At 42.1% G+C, this 14,430-nt stretch overlaps 1 long non-coding RNA gene across 1 annotated transcript; it reads left to right on the top strand.

Annotated features, from left to right (window-relative positions):
- The first annotated feature begins 355 nt into the window (after window positions 1–355).
- LOC147364794 (uncharacterized) lies at window positions 356–7,893 on the top strand. The gene is made up of 2 exons (XR_015134986.1): window positions 356–1,021; window positions 7,129–7,893. It is a non-coding gene; the product is annotated as an uncharacterized LOC147364794 (long non-coding RNA).
- The last annotated feature ends 6,537 nt before the right edge of the window (window positions 7,894–14,430 follow it).

The following is a 14,430-nucleotide window of genomic DNA, read 5'->3' as shown; positions in this document are numbered from 1 at the left end:
CCCCGAGCTGGGGGCGGAGCTACGGTCTCCCCACGCGCTCCGCTCTACATCCCCCGCCGTCCCCTGGCTCCAGGCAGCCCAGCAGCCAGGCCCTGCGCTCGGAGCGCGCCCTCTCTCCCCAACTCCTCGCTCTCGCCGTGGTTCATGATCCCAGAGAACTGAAAACAGACTGTTCCTCAACAGCTGCCTCCTTCTCCAACTTTGAACCCATTCTGGAGAATAGAAAGTAGCGTATCCTCTGCGCTGGGCTTTGACCGACTTCCCGAGAGATGGGGGCGGGGGTTGGGGGGGAGGGGAGGAGAGCACAAGGAGAATAAAGGAATAAAGTAGTGTGTGTGTCAGACAAGAGAAAGAGGAAATGAGAGAGAATGAGAATATAAGAGAGAGTGAGAAAAGGCTGATAGGCTTTTCTTTTCTTTTTAAAGTCCCCCTTTTATCTTCTCTGCTTCACTGTAAGCTTTCGGGCAACTCAACTGAGCTTAGATAGCAGCCTGCAGAGACTCCAAGCGGAGTCGGAGAAATTTGGCCCGATTTTAATAGGGTTGGGGAATGAGCTCGGGAGGTCAATAAAGCCCTCCAAAAATGATGAATGATTGAGCACCTGTGATGATGATAGTGATTACCGGAGCAATTAAACAGTTTGATTAAATGAGCCATCATAACAATGATGTCTGCGGGAAATCGGCCCTCACATATAAAAGAAAGATAGTGCGGAGGGACTTGCAGAGGCGAGGGTAGGGCGACGTCAGGGAGTGGGGCCGTGGATCGCGCAGTATTTGCCCGGGGTGGCCGCAGCAAGGACAGCCGGGTGCGCGGAGCCTGGGGATGAGAGTCTAGCCCAGGTTTTCAGTAACTCGTAAGCCAGGCTTCAAGCCAGTAAGATCCGACTGGTGAGAAACCTGAACGTTGGGAGAAGTGTCCTTCCCCATCCACCTCCTCATTTTTTCTTCTCAGAAGAACTGCAAGATTAAAAGCATCCTTCGTATTTGTTGCTGAGTTGCTCATGGACATATAAGGAAAGGTGAGTAAAAAAAAAAAAAAAAAAGAAGAAGAAGATGCAAAAGAGAAGAAAAAGTTGACCTCCAGAATTTTATTAACAAGAGGTAGTTGTTCGAATTCGGTTAACCCGAGGCGGGAAGATGACCGAGAAAGAAAAACATCAAACTGGTCTCGCTACGGAGCATTTTCGACTTAGCAGAGGTCTTTATGTCGGTGGATCCACGGTCCCAGTGCAGCGCCGCTAGCTGAGAAGTTTGTACTCAGTTTTTAAGTTTTTAACTCTTCTAACTGTTCCTGTTATCAATATTGCATATTTGTCGCCAATAGGGTTATTATTGTTTTAAGTGTCCTGTATAGTAAGCAATAGGCGCCAATTACTTTTCTTTTTTAAAGGATCTCAATTTCCTTGAAAATGTTGCTTTTGTAAAAATCAACTTGGAACCCAACCTCTGCATCGCAGTTTAAACATTCAAAGTTGCTATCTTCTACTCATCTTACCATTACATTTTTTTTTCTTAATGATATTGTGAAGTGAGTAACATTCCTACAGGCTTTATTTAGAAAAATTACACGAAGATTTTTTTTTAAGTGTTTCTTCCACGGAAGTGCATCGAGTAAAAACAATTCAGACCAATTGATGGTTTCTGTATTTTCAAACAGTTGTTGAGCTAATAATGGGTTGATTATTCCGTGATCATCTTGAGCTTTACAAAAGAAAAAAGTTTGAATTCTTTTTTCACGTGTTTTCATCCTTTGGGCGATGCAGAAGGCATTTTAATCTGAACTTCTTTCTTCCTTTCTCTCCCTGTCTCTCTCTGTTGCTCTGATATTCTGTAACTACTTTCGAATTTTATTGAATACATTAAAGCAAGTAATTAGGACAATCTGGTCAGAGGTGGGAGGGAGAGAGAAATAGAACATTTTGAGATACTGTTAAGGAAAAAACCAACCAATCATCCTTAACTCCAAAGACCTTAGTTAAGAAGTGTGAGAGTGTTAAAAGTGAAGTCTTCCAGGAGGAAAATCTGTGTCATTTAAAATTTTACCAGTTTCTTAAAGGGAGAATCCCGAATTTCATGCGACTAAAGAGATTTCACTTACCTAGTTGCACGTAATTATGAAACTGTTAGTTTAAAATAGCATCGCAGTGCAGTCAGTTACACACAAGATCAAGTTGGAGGTGATTCACGATGTCCATTCTTGGTCAATCTGATGAATTCAAAGGACGATTACTTTTAATCACCAACTTGCTGATGTTTTATTAATAGAACTGAAGAACATTTAAGAACTTCATAGTCTCCCCTAACTCCCAGTTTTGCAGTCCCATTGAAACTACTCAAAAGCAGTGGAGTACGCAGGCTTTCTGGTTTCTAGTCCGGGATACTATCTTGCTGATGCTCCGTTCTCAGCCTCCGCAACCCTTCCGGGACTTCGAGGCTCATCTGCTCTGCCACTTTTGGGGTAAAGGAAAAGTAGGTGGGGCAGGGCCGGGAGACGGGCGTGAGATGGGGGTCGCAGGAGGCGGCACACACCTCCGTCAATAGTCAGCCCCTTTTGCTCAGGCTGGAAATGGTTTTAACAGGCGGTAAAATTTCATCTTGCGGTGTCAAATTGGGGTCATTTTGGGGTTAGAGTTCTTAGTGTCCGAGAGGAGCTGTCCAGCTGCGTGGGGACTCATTAACTGCAAAAGATCTGTTTCAGTAAAAACAATTCAAAGACAATCAGAAGGCTGAAGACCTTCTACAAATCGCATTTTACAAGTGCCCCAGAACAAATATGGATGCTGAAGTCTATTTCTTCAGAATCCCAAATTGGCTACTGAGCTTTGGAGTCGGGGTGGGGGCACTGAATGAAAAAGAAAAAAAAGGTGAAGGGAGGGGACCTGATCCGGTGGAGGTGAATGGGAGGGGGAATTAGGCCTTTCAAACTTGAGGGTCTGTTTTTAATCACCTCTTGCTTACTGGAGCATCCCCAAGACTTCTGAGAACTGCTTCTTTTCTACTTTTCCTTCTCTCTCTTTCTCTTTTTGTCTCAACATGGAATGATATTATAGGTAACATTCAAGCTGTTAAAGGAATAATTGAATTGCTCTAAAGTTACTTAATTTAAAGGGCATTGGCTTTATGGAGAGTAATTTGAAATGAGCATCTATGAACCTAGAGTCTATTTTGGGTGAATTTGCTCACCTTCCTGTAGGAACTTATGTGTCTTTTCCTCCTTTTTTCACCTAAAAAGTTATAGATCCTCAGCACAGAAAACTCCAAATTCCTCAGAACTGTAAAGTCTGAAGTGTTAATCTGTGTATTAAAATCACTAGGCTTAAAACCTTTTTGTCTTCTTACAACAGTTAGAACAATTGGCACCTTGCTACAGAAACAAATAGATCCACCCTTAATCTTATTTGTAACTTTAATGTTTTGAATTGGAGTATTTTGGATTAAGCAGAGTTTGGGTGTTTTGTTTTTTTTTTTTTCCTTCTTTCTTTTTTCCTCTATAAGGTTAATTTTTATTTGTGGAGGCTCTCTTGACTGGTTTGGAAGAAAGATACTAATTATTACTTTAATTCAAAAAATTCCTTCAGGTAAAAGGAAAGTGCCGTTTTAAAATGAGAAGGTAGATGTGAGATGCTTGGGCTTTTAGAATAAAACTAAATCAATATTTTAGAGTAAATTATGGTTTTAAAGAAGTTTTCTTGCGTTACTGACCTGAGCAAGTAAATAGGATCCAAATATTTTATTCTTCCTCTCTCTCTGTCTCCCTGGACTCCACCTCTGTCACTAGGTCTTCTCTCTCCATCTGCTTCACTGTTCTTTGGTTTCTGAATGCAACAGGGAATTTTTGTAGTCCAGCTCTCTTCTCCAAGCCTCCCAGAGTAAAAATTGTTATTCAAGGAGTTTGGTTGCGGCCCTGCAGACACAGCCCTGAACCCAGCATCGCTAGGACAAAGGCAAAGGGGTTCTCTTTCTGTTCCAACCTGCTGGCTGACAGTTGGAATTTTTGATATATATTTTATTTGGTGTTTTCAATAACGTGTTTGCCTCTCGCTCCCCACCCCCTTGCAGTCATCTATTACTTTAAAAACATCTCTCTGTAAAGCTCAGCTCATCCTTGTGAACTGTTTCTGACCTTCCCAGCCATGAAGCCAGAAGCTCTGAAAGTTGCTCTAGGAAGAATTTCACTTGCTTTCTTACCTGTTAACTTTGCTTATTCTCTTCTTAGTTGGGATCAAGAGAGGAAGGGGACCTCTTTTTGTTTGTCTTGGTTTTTGGTCCTTTCCCCACTTAGGCTTTCTACCATGCACTCCTCCCTCCAATTAATAACAATAAGTCACCCCACAATTTCTCTTATTAAATAAGATGGGGTGGAATGATTGTACTTTCTTTTCCTTTGCTCTGCCTTATTTCTTATTTCTCCCAATTTTAGCTCCTATCCTATCTCGCAGTAGGAAAGTATTTCAATAAATAGCCCTCTAGCGCTATCTGGCGGGGCTCCAAGCACGACGTGCGCTAGCTCTCGCTGTCTCTGGCTCCTTCCCGCGCTCTTTTCCTTCCTCTCATCCTCCTCTCGCCTTCTCTTTCTCTTATCTCTTCCGCAATCTTGATTCTGTCCCCTCTTTCTGTCTTTCCTGTCTTCCTACTGTCCCCTTTCTAGTTCCCACCCCCCATTTGCCGGGCAGACAGCTGGAAAGACCCGGTCAGAGGCTGACACCATCGGAACCAGGTGATGCTCAGGCGGGGGAGCTCTTCTAGGACTCCCACCTTCACCCAACGTGGGCCACGCACGTCCTTTTCCTTTGATTCGCATCTTACTGTAGCTTAACTCGTTGCTTAAGTCTCAGTCTCAGCCGGCGGTGGTTTGGAAGGACTTAAACTGTATTCGTGAAGTTTAGAGGAAAGAAGTCAGACGCTGGAATCCCGTCTAGTGGAGCCCGGCTAAGTTTTAGGTCAGAAGGCCGAGTCTCAATGCGAGTTTGACCGAAGGGTCGGGGCTTTGCAGGCGTGAGACTAGAGCTTTGGGAGAGGGCTGGGGTGGGGGCGCCAGCCGGCCCCCCTTCCCTCCATGCCTAGATCCTTCGAGCACAGCAGAGTGCTCCAGTTTATATCCTGGGCCTGTCCAGGATTTAATAAATAATTATTTGAAAAAATAATAATAAATTAGTTTTATCCTCCCTCTCCCACCATAACTACCACATCAAATTTGGAGAGGCGTGGAAAGGAAAGTGGAAGTAGGAAAGCTCACTGGAAACCCCAGAGGGCAAAGAAAAAGGAACAGAGACTTCAGGGAATGTGCTTGAGGATGCAGGACTCATCAGTGTTCTCCCTCCTTTCTGGAAGAGATTTGTCTTCCTTCTTATTTGTGGCTTAAAGAAAAAAGAAAAAACCAGTAGCCAGTAAACCTTTAGCATAGGGTGGGAAGTTAGAGGGGACAGGGGCAGAAGGAGAGATTCAACTCCAATTGGGTACTTTAAAATTCTCTCTCTCATACACACACACACAACACACACACCCCTCCACACACTGAGCCTTAGAGACATCTTCAGTCCTCTCTTTGAGCAAATCTCTTCCGTCTAGTTCTTGAAACGGAGGAAACAGTATGGGACCTGCGGGACTTTGTGATTGCATAAAAGTGCAATCATATGATCAACTTTGTGACTGCATTTTCTAAAATTTAGTTTTGACCTTGAGAAGTAAAAGCGAGGACCATATCCCCAGTACAAGACCCAGTCAGTAGCTACCTGAAGCTAGGGGCCTTCAGCCTGCAGTGACTGTGATCACACAAAGACCTCTTGCCACCTCTAAAATTCTCCCCTCAAAAATAGAATAGAAAGGAGGGTGGAGGATGACTCAAATGTAGGTTCTGTTCCTCAAGAATTGCCCCCTCCTGCTCTCATCCTGAAGAAAGAAAGCACAATTTAGGTGTAATTAATTGAGGGCTGTTATTAGATCATCATTAGCCAAGGTGCAAATGGTTGCAGCCCATTTTTACTTAAAATTGACCAGCCCCAGAGTGATAGATCGATTTGGAGTATAAAAATGATGTATCAAAACATCAATGTCGATTATTTGAAATATTGTAGTCGAATTTTTTTATTGCTTCATCGGTTAAGTGTCTGAAAGTGCAGTGTTCAAACATATATTTATGTTGTCAATACTGTCAGAACTGTCAGTTTTACTATACTGGATTTGTACTACATTTCCAATTTACTCATTTACATAAAATGCCCACCCTAGGATTCCCCCACCCCCAATCCATCTCTCTCTTTCCTCCCAGCTCTGGAAAATCCGTGTCAGTTTCTTCAAAGGATTCAGCAATCTTTGCCTCAGCTACAGTGTGCAGTGGCTCTTTTACTCAATTTTCCACATCAGATTACATGTCTTTTTCACCATTTCTAACTTTCAGAGATCCTTCCTCCATTCTTTCCAACTCTGCCTGCTCCAGCCTTTTCTCCAAAAGAGTATTATAGCACTTGGAGTAGTATTCTAGCACTTGGACCACGTTCCCGTCCATGGGGTCGCAAGGAGTCGAACAGGACTGAGCAACTGAACAAGAAGCACTTGGAAAGCTTCTGATTTAAATAGCCTCATTTCAACTCCAAATAAACCATGTAGGTAGAAAACCGAAAAACCAGACTTCACTGTACCTCTTTGACTGCACTCTTGTAAACCGGGCTTCACTGGGCACAGGAGATCACATGTGTTAGGCTCCATCATCAAATTACCTGGAAGATTCAAATCTTCCAGAGAAAATGAATTTGGAAATATACTTTTTCTTTTCAGTTAAAAGCCATGATAAGAGAAAAAGAAACAATACATATAAATGATCGGCACGTTTTACCTTTAAAAGCTTTTGAACTCAATCAAAAGACACAAGTTGGAAGCAGAATTGACAGTTTTAATTCTACCCATTTTCACCTGGCACATCAGATCAGAGGCAATCATTTATTTTATGAGGGGTAGACGGGAAAGTCAGATAGAAAGCTTGAATCCACTGAAGTCTCTATCCTAAAAAGAATTACAGAGAAACTAGTGAAATGCAAACATTTCACTACTCCACACTCTCAGTCTAGTCTAATTGAAATTTATAAATTCATATTCTGCCTAATTTTATGCTTTTTATTTTGTTTTCTAGGATTCCCTCCAAGACTGATAGGAAAGACAGGGCCACTTCTGGACTATCTGTGAGGATGTGTTTCTTTCTATAATACTGAAGCACTTTTTATAAACCTTTTGGTGTATTTAAATAAATCTATTTGGACATTAAGAGAAGTCATATATACAAAGATAGCTTTGCTTTATTCCAGTAATCCCGATATTAGAAAAGAATTTCACAATCTGAGACGCCTTGGCCAAAAAAAAAAAAGTTTTCTGCGTGTATGTGCATGTCTTCGTGCGCACGTTTATAAACATCTCCCAGTCCGCGTTTGCGTGTTACCTCCCTCCTGCCACACACTCGAAGGCAGAGGCGTCGAGGGATCGCCCCCAGAGAGCTGTGTTTACTTAGGTTTTTTTTAATCTCGCCGCCATGTATGACAAGTGTTACTTCAAGAAATTCATCAGCCTTCTATAGATACTTCCAGTTTTGCTGTAATGATCTGCAGAAGAGAACTGCCATCACTTTCTCGCATCCCAAGGTGTTGCAGGAACTCACCGAAAGGGGAAAGTGGCTGAAACGCTTAATTACAGTGGGGGAGGGAGGGGCGCGAGGCGGAACCTCGGAAGGGAGAGTGGGGAAGGTCTTTACCTGGCCTGGACCTGAAGAAAGCTGTGAATCCTCGCGTTGAAAATTTGAGAAAGGTAGGATTGCTTTTTTTTTTTTTTTTTTGCAATGCCTTTGGGGAGAAGTGATACCCTTGTGTAACAATTAACTCAGACAATAAAAATAATTGGAAAATCAGTTGGAATTTCTGAGTTTTTAATTACGTTTAATTTTGTGCTAAGCCGTAAAATTACGAATGCCCCTCAATTAAACACTCTCCTCTTGTAAAGCGTTTAACAACAATTATTCCTTAATCAGTCTGAATGTGAGTCACAAATGATGCTTTTCCACATCAAAGGGACGTCCTTCGACGTTACCTTTTAGTCATAAGTAAGAGGATTAATTCCTATAATTAGAGGGATAAATATGTGCATAAATACATCTCTCACTCTCTCCTTAAAAAAAAAAAAAAAAAAAGCCACTTTCACTCTGTGTGAGACGTGGCCGGCTGTGGTAGGGCAAGGATTTTAATTGTCCGCTTCTGCCCGACACCAGTTTCCTGTCGGGCGAATCGAACCGTGGAGACGCGGGCGCAGAGCACAGACCCCCCCCAGAGGGGTACACACGGGCACACACGTATACACAGAAACGCACACACGAGTCAGGCGGGAGGTCCAGTGCTCGGGATCCCAAGGCCCCCCGCCAATTCCAGTGCGATCCTCCCAGGAAAATAACACACCCCCCAACCTCGGCCCTGCCCTGCACTGCGAATGAGTTCTCTTCCTGTGGTCCACTTGGCCTGGATGGAGAGCGGGGTCCCTGCCCTAAACTGAAGGTCCAGGTTGATTCTTTAGGCTACAAATAAAAATTGAGCATGACCTTTTAAAACTCCTGTGTGAATATCTCATTTACCTAATGACTTTATGTCACCTAGGAAGAAGGTCAATTTCCTCTTAACCTTTCCCCCGCTGCTGCAGTAAGCATTCTTCCCTAATCAATGGTGGCTGGAATAATCAATTCCCATTTTATGATCGCTGACAAACTCAGTCTCTGGGCGGGGTGTGAGCGCGGTGGGGCTCGTTCCGGCCGGGACAGAGGTCTCCCTGGGTACGCTCAGCTCCGCCCGGCGCCCGCCGAGGGAAACTGCTCGCTCTTGCGTCGAGTTCAGAGACCTTGGCAAACTTCCCTCCCCCAACCGCCGGCGTGACTTCTGAGTTGTCACTAATCCGAACCTGATATTCACCAGAGCTCTTTCGGTCAGCGACAACGCTCCCCGCTGCTGCTGGGCCTCCCACCCTCCCCTCCTCGAAGTGTTTTTATTTCAAAGTCTGCAGGCAGGGATTGTCCCGACCCAAAGGAGTGCGTGCGTGCGTGTGCGTGTGTGTGTTTTAGTTTCATTTACATTTTAAAAATTATTTTTGCCTTCTTCTGCATGCATCTCTTAGCTCTTTCACTGTGTCAGCCGGGCTCACTTTGCATAAACAAAGCAACAACAGAAGCTCCAAGTGGGTGGATTCGTGTGGAAATGAAGTCAACTGGCAGAGTTCTCTTTCTCTTTTCCTGTCTCTTTTCCCTTTTCCCCTCCCTCTCCCATCTCTCCTTCCTCTTCTGTTACCTTCCTCCTCCTCCTCTACCTCCCCCAGCAATACTCAGTCATCCTAAAAGATGGGTTCTAGATGCCACATTACCCCTATTTTTATTTAGTTCCTGAGTCAGGGGAAATTACCAGGAAAATTTCTAAGTCAGAGCTAGTTTGAAAGTGAATTCAGGATAGGTTCAACATTCTAGATATTTCCAGGGCCTAAATATGAGCTCCTCTCACCTTGTATCTCATAAAGTAGATGTTGCCTTTTAGCCGCACAGGCTTGTTTGAAGAGCAGGCTCTCAACGCTGGTTCACCTCCCATCACTGGAATTTCCTTACCCTTATTCTGCCCTAACTCCATTTTCACTCACTACCAAGGTGTGATGAAGCTGCTGATGATTATCAGGTAAAGAAAAAACCTGCTTAGCGGGGGTTCAAAGGCAGGCAAGATGATCACTTTTCTTGGAAAAGATGTCCTCCACTCAGGTATTTTCAGATTTCTTATGATTAGCCAGCTAGTTAAACCTGAGCTCCAAACCTAAGCTTTTCTCCTGAGAGTGTTCTCTCAGGTCTCACTGATGGCCTTTGAAGAAGTCATTAAAAATGCCCTCCTTGAAAAAAAAAAAAAAAAAGAAAATGCCCCTTTTAAAAATCCATGCACCTCATTACTCACGGGCAGGCATTCTGTTACAATAGAGAAGTTTGTCAAACAATCAAAACAAAAATGTAGATATTCCACCCTAGAAGGTGGAATAAAGGATAAATTGCTTACTCTGATGTAAAACAAAACAAAACAAAAATGGTATGTGAGTTCAAGGTGAGGCATCTCTGGGTCAAAACACTCACTGTTCACCCACAACAGCTTCCTCAGGTCCTGTTAGGAACAGAGATAACTGACAAGGCTACCTCTCCAGCCTGCCAGAAACTCAAGGTTTATTCCTTTCTTGCCTTGGGTCTGAAGGCGCTAGTGTTGTGACCCCCAGGAGGCAGAGAGTAGAGCCCAAGTGCAGGACCTGACCTGGGATGGGGCCGGGCCACATTCCCAGTATTGTTACTTCCCTTCTTGCTTCACACCAGGAAGTACATCTGCAACTCTAGTTGAATTAGATTCTGGATTTAAATGGGCATTGAGGGCTGGTCCAGCTCTGATTCGCAGTTTATAGCAGATTTGTTTTTTAGATTTGTTTCATATTCCCAACAACTGAATTAGATTTTCTGCAACCACAGCTTGTACAGGCCAGAAAGAACTTGTGTGGGAAGAGTTCCCCATTACTAGGAGACCTAAGCGGGACTTTTATCTCAGTTTGACAGAGGACCAGACAGATTGGGGATGGGCCCCTTGACCTCAGATAATTACTACAGCCTTCCCTCTTAAACAAATTTAATTCTCACATACGAGTAATTAACAACCTCTGACTATTCACTCACTCGATGAGAATTTCCTTTCCTTATCTTCAGGGCCCTCACAGGGATGTTGAATAATATGTTTCATATTAGTTGTTAGTTTCACCTCAGTTAAGCATTTTGGATTTTGCTCACTTCTTCCACAGTCGATGGAATACATTTAGCATAGTCTTGGGCTGTGTTCTCATTCTAGCAGGTGAACCAGGAAATAAAATAATCAGTTTACTCCCCTCTCTACTCCCCATATTACTCTTTGAACAAAGAAAATTGTCTAATTGTGCTTAATTTAGAGAGCATGCCAGAAGAGGTTTTTTTAAATAATAAAAATGTTATTCTCTCCCTTTGACTTTCTAACAGCCTTGTCTCTTTGTCTCTATCAGTGTTTTACACAGGATTATAAATCAAAATTACATGTCAGGATTTATAAAACATAAGTATAGGAGCAGGAAGAAAGACCACACAGACCACTAACTTTTCAGAGGTGACTGAGGTCTCTGCAAGGCTCATGTCCTAAATGGAAAGACATCTCTTTCAAGCATCTCTAAGGGAGAGGGTTGGATTAGGTCACTTCTGAGGATGTTTCTAATCCTGGAAGGACAAAAAGGAACTCTAGTTGAGGATCAGTCAGGAGCCCAGGCGCTGGAGTCTGACAGGGAGGAGCTGAATCCTGGGTCTGTCCTGTGCTAATTATGTGATCTCAAGAAACAACCTCTTTGAATCTCAGTAGTCTCAGGTATGGAGAAGGCAATGGCACCCCACTCCAGTACTCTTGCCTGGAAAATCCATGGATGGAGGAGCCTGGTAGGCTGCAGTCCATGGGGTTGCTAAGAGCCGGACACGACTGAGCGACTTCACTTTCACTTTTCACTTTCATACATTGGAGAAGGAAATGTCAACCCACTCCAGTGTTCTTGCCTGGAGAATCCCAGGGACGGGGAAGCCTGGTGGGCTGCCATCCATGGGGTCGCACAGAGTCGAACACGACTAAAGTGACTTAGCAGCAGCAGCAGTCTCAGGTATAAAATCAGGATAACTATACTCAACACCATTAGCTCTTCCAGATCCACTCTTTGCTTTCTGTATCAGGCTCTGTGATCCTGGAGACTCACATGAATGATTTCAGAATGCCACCTTGGCCTTTGCTGGGGATTTGCTCAGAGTGGATAGAATGAGGGCTGAGCATTGATCCCCAGGGTACCTGTGGGCTGGCTACAACCCAGCCATGGCTCAAGCAGCCTTCTTCATAGAGCTCTCTCTCTGGGTTTTTAGGTAACCACTTCCCTCCCCATGACCAGCCTAGGGGCACTGCTCCATTCCCTTGTGGTTTCCTAACACCCCCACTCACACCTTTTTAATATAGTTCCTTTATGAAGCACTCCTCAAATTACCCAATTTGATATGCACCATCTGTTTGCTGCTGGACTCTGACTGATACACCTAATAAACTTGTTTGGAGGATTAAAATTAAATGAGATAATGTAAAGCACAAAGCGCAATTCCTTGCCTATAGTAAAAGCCTAATAAACAGCACTTTTACTTTTTTTTTTTATAATTATTATCAGCTGTATCCCCCTCATATTATACATGAGAAAATGGAGGCCCCAAGCGGTTAAGATACTAATTCAAAGTCTAATTAACTCAAGATAGTAACAACCCTGGGACCAAGTCCCTGGACTAGCAGCTCTCAGTTCACTACTCTTTCTACAGCAGTTCTTGTTGAGCAAAACAGATGGGGGAGGAGGGAGATCCTTTTGTGATGTTGGAAGAAGGGTTAGATGAGTTAGAGGCAGGGGGGTGGGAGATAATAAGCATCTTTCCATGTAGCATTGGATTTGTCTCTGCTAAATTATTGCTGAAATAAATCATGATATTGTGATTTGGAATCCAGTGATTTCACTAAGAATAGAACAGGTACATTATAAGAGGAGCAATGTATGTTTGGCAGGGTAAAAACAAAATTATGAACACATAATTGGAAGTTTTCCCAAGAGGCATCATAAAGTTTTTAAGACATATAGGGTATACCAGAATTAATTTTTAAATAAAAGCTGATTTTTGGATTAGCAGTACAGATTAAGTATGAATTTTATAGTTTTTTAGAATACACAACTGTGCTATGAACTTGTATAATCAGGATACTACAGACATTCTATAACTTGATAATACTAACAAGTTGATGGACATCATTCAATTATGTATTCCTACCTTCAGTCATTCAAACAAATATTTATTGTGTCTGTAGTATTCTCCAAGTCTACTATAGGTGTTAATATATAAAAATTAATTAAATATATTCATTGCTTCAATGGATTTACATTGTGAAATAAGTAGGTATATCAACAGATTTTGGTAAGAACAAAAGTAGAAATAAGCCTAAGCTACAAAGAGAGCCTTAAAGAGCTGGCATTGCAAGAACAGGCTTTCCTGAGTCAGAATTGAATCTTAGCAAAGAGAAATTAGTCTCAGTGCAGTTATATGCTAGCCTTCTGGATGGATCCTTCCAAATTATTGATGATACCATTTAATTAAAATTTAGCTCTTACCAATATAGATATTAGTGACAAAATAATCCCCCATGTATAATATTGTTTTAATATTACACTTTACTATAGCAGGTTGGCTGAAGTATATGTGAAACAGGAAAATTTAAATAATATTTGTCTTGGTCACTAGAGTGTATGACAGGAAAAGAGGTATACATTTAAAAGATGATATTTTACACAGAGTCCTTGGAAAATGTTACCTTCAAAGAAGATTGCTTTAATGTACTTTACCACTTAGGCCTTATTTATATAATGAGTTAGATCAGGTTTATTTGAGATATAAACATATACTTTGAAAAATGAGTTGGAACCTATGCATGGAGAAGAAACATAGGGCCATTTCTTCCAGAAACCAGGATGGATTCATATACAATTAGACACACTAATAAATATAACACAACTTAAAACAGGTTGTTTCTACATATTCATCACAAAATTGGTCAGTACATCTCAATTTTAAAGGATAAACATGATGCCTAAGTATACTTTACATTACCATGGTAAAGCTGCTGAATATTTGTGTCTTTCACTGGAAGTCCAAAGTAAAAAGTTACATAACTCTGGCTCATTCTTATTTAAGTTGCTTTGTCTACTGACCTGGATCATCCTCACTTGGTTCTCTCTTTTTTTGTCCACCCTACTTCACAGTCCATTTCTGTTCACATTAATTATGTGTGTGTGTGTATATATGTATATGTTGTGTTTTGTTGTTGTTTATTCCCTAAGTCATGTTTGACCCTTTTGGAACCACATGGACTGTACCGCCCATCAGGTTTCTCTGTCCATGGGATTACCCAGACAATAATATTGGAGTGGGTTACCATTTCTTCCTCCAGGGGATCTTCCTGATGCAGGGATTGAGCCCGCGTCTCCTGCATTGGCAGGTGGATTCTTTCCCACTGAGTCATCAGGGAAACCCACCTATATATGTGTGTATACGTATCTCCATTTTAGTCATCCATAATTACACTTGGAACTTAAACTTACTTTCAAGATCTCAGATGTAGAGATATTTTTTCCCCTATCATATCTTTATTCTTTATTGAAACAAACTATTCTGTCTTCATTATGACTCATTACAAATTCTGGTTTCTTGAACATTTTCTGCCAGTCTATCAGCCATATCTTGATTTACTCGATTGCATACCCAGTTTAAAGCATTAAGGAATCATTAACCGTTTATGTTATTTTTCTTTTTAAAAAG

Source organism: Bos grunniens, chromosome 10 (assembly GCF_055505025.1).
Source record: "Bos grunniens cultivar Pamir isolate PY7600 chromosome 10, Bosgru_T2T1.0, whole genome shotgun sequence".
Classification (NCBI taxonomy): domain Eukaryota; kingdom Metazoa; phylum Chordata; class Mammalia; order Artiodactyla; family Bovidae; genus Bos; species Bos grunniens.
Note: the sequence above shows the minus strand (reverse complement) of the source record. Positions and strands in the feature narration are given on the sequence as shown.